Source organism: Drosophila montana, unplaced genomic scaffold (assembly GCF_035044405.1).
Source record: "Drosophila montana isolate Dmon_TW-CO22-7 unplaced genomic scaffold, ASM3504440v1 contig_1505_1, whole genome shotgun sequence".
NCBI lineage: Eukaryota > Metazoa > Arthropoda > Insecta > Diptera > Drosophilidae > Drosophila > Drosophila montana.
In genome coordinates this window covers 2,661,382-2,664,126 of record NW_026996452.1, presented here as the reverse complement: position 1 = coordinate 2,664,126, position 2,745 = coordinate 2,661,382, and the positions used below count along the sequence as shown (strand labels likewise).

General features: G+C 33.1%; 1 non-coding gene across 1 annotated transcript; it reads right to left on the bottom strand.

Moving 5' to 3' along the window:
* Positions 1 to 844: 844 nt before the first annotated feature.
* On the bottom strand, positions 845 to 916 carry TRNAW-CCA (transfer RNA tryptophan (anticodon CCA)). The gene has a single exon. It is a non-coding gene; the product is annotated as a tRNA-Trp (tRNA).
* Between the last annotated feature and the right edge of the window lie 1,829 nt (positions 917 to 2,745).

Below are 2,745 nucleotides of genomic sequence, written 5' to 3'. Positions count from 1 at the left end.
TATATATTGAGTGGGAGATATCTGCTGATTGAGAGATGTCGTCTATATGCCAGCTTAACTTTCACAACTTAATACTACCCGTTTTCAATCGATTTCAGCTTGTAGGGTATATTTGCGGAAGTAAACTAGCGTGTAATATGAAGCATAGCGCATGAAATTACAAATTAATCGATATGCGATATGCAATAAAAAATAAAACTCAAAATGTGAGCAAATATTCAGAGAGCAGAGTTCGTTCCACTCTGGGCACACACTATATCCAAACACTAGAATATTGCCATGTGGCGCCCTCTGGCGGCAGCAGCATCAAAGTGGCCGCTTTAACGTCTCGGAAGACGCTAATTACCTCATGTTTAACATGCGCTTTGTTCGCGCTTCCTGTCGTTAATTCTGTTCGAAACATTTTATTGGCCATCGAAATGCAATTAAAAGCCATAAAAAAAGAAGAAATGTGAAAAATAAAAACCGAAAGAAAAAAACATGTTGATGCGGCGAAGACGGCGCTAAAGGTCTTTGATTTTTAACACCTTGACCTGACCCTTTCTGTGGGTAGCGGGACTCAAAAGATGTGTGAACATTTGGTGTGAACTTGTTAAGCATTGAAATGCAATTGTAAGCAATAGCTGCAGGACTAAACGCAATTACGTTGACTGAGAAACCTTTCAAACAGCTGGCAAATAAATTGGCTAAAAATTAATTTTTATTTTTGCTTTACAAAAAGTTAAACTGTGTCAAGTTTTCTGCTTTGAAATATATTTTGCAGAGAGCACCTAAAGGTTGTCAGCTATATAAATATAACACACAGTATTGCACTGCAATAATAAAAAAAAAGAATTACTCGAATTGACCCCGACGTGATTTGAACACGCAACCTTCTGATCTGGAGTCAGACGCGCTACCGTTGCGCCACGGAGTCAGTTGAAACACTGAGTCCGCAGTTGTCTACTTGAAGTACAAACTTGAAGTATAAACAATACAATGCTGCAGAAAAGAATTTCATCGAAACAATAACAAATTTAACTAAATAATCTAAATTGAAGTATGAAAATAAATTATTGAGATTATTAAAGCAATTGATAAGAGAATTGAATATTTTGCTCAGTGATACAATTAGCTTGTCTTATCTTTAATGCATATGACTATAAATAATATAGTAAATAATATATAAGCATATTATATATATTCCATATGGAAGGTGGAACCTAGTTTTTAGTTAGTTTTAGGCGTTTTTATACGAATTAATCTGTCTCTTGGCAGTTGCGACATTTTGGGTTAATAGTTTTGACTACGCGCTGGACTTTGGAATGTCTTAGCCTTGTGCCAGTGTTATTTATATAAATATGATTTTATATTATATTTTACTTAATTAAAAAAAAAAAATGTGTGCACCTAAAGGCCCAGTAAATAATTCAGCTTAATAAATAAAAAATATAAATTTGAAAATATTTTATACGTAAATAGTTATACGTAAATACTTTCATGAATATGAAGGTACATAAATGATTGGATTTATATTAGTCATACCTATAAAAAGATCAGTATCCAATATATATAAATATACAAATACATAGATATATAAACATATAAATATATAAATATGCAAACAAATTTGTATTCCCAAAAATTTTATCTGAAGATAATCATGCATTAAATATTAAAATATGCGATAAGAGCAAATTAACAGATAGGAGAACTAATCTATTAGACACTAAAGTACCTTATTACTATTAAAAATACACTCTCAGTAATATACACACGATCAAAAAAAAAAAAACAAAACTGTAACAGCATGATTGATTCCGATAGTATAGAATATTTGAAGATACCTTTTAGATTAGCTGCGCTATTACATATTATTTGTAAAACTCATATAAATACTATATATATGATTCCGATAGTATAGAATATTTGAAGATACCTTTTAGATTAGCTGCGCTATTACATATTATTTGTAAAACTCATATATAAAATAGTCAATTTTAAGTCTAACGAAGTTTCGTTAAACTCTTCATACGATATAGCTCATACTTCATGGCCAAGCATAAGAATCAAGTGCGCAGTAAACTCTTAAAGAAATTGCTGCACATCTCAAATATCTTTATGATTCTCGCAACGCTTCAAGTTCATGAGCAATTTTAATGGCCATTTCAATCGCTGTAATCAAACAATCGGGAAATACATCATAACATATAGTGAGAGGGAGATAGAGAGAGAGAGAGAGCGAGATGAAGAGATTGGGTAAGTTAGAAAGCGCTTGAAATGCATTCTCTATGCAGGCAAGTACTTCTAACGATTACACATTTTATGTGCACTTTTCAATGTTTACGAGGCCCAGGGCACTTCTTTGCATACAAATACGAATATGCCCTGGCATGGAAGGGAGCTCTCATATCTTTTAACGACACTTGCTATACACAACACCACAACAACAACAACAATTTGTGCATTTTTGTTAAATGATTTTTTTTTTGGTTCATATCTAAATCTAATAAGTGTACGTATATGGATATTGTGGAATATATATACTTTTAATTTCTTTTCGTAAGAAAAGTGGCCATTAAAGTCAAGGAGCGGTCATAAAGTCGACCAATCCCTCGCTGCCCTGCATAACCTACACCCCTCCATGTGCTGCTATCTCTGTCTAACCTGCGCTTTTCTGGCTCTGTGTGTTGTGTTTTGTTGTGGCCAAAAGGTGTGAATTTCTTGTACATTTCTCTGGATTCTCTGATTAATATGACTCAGAAG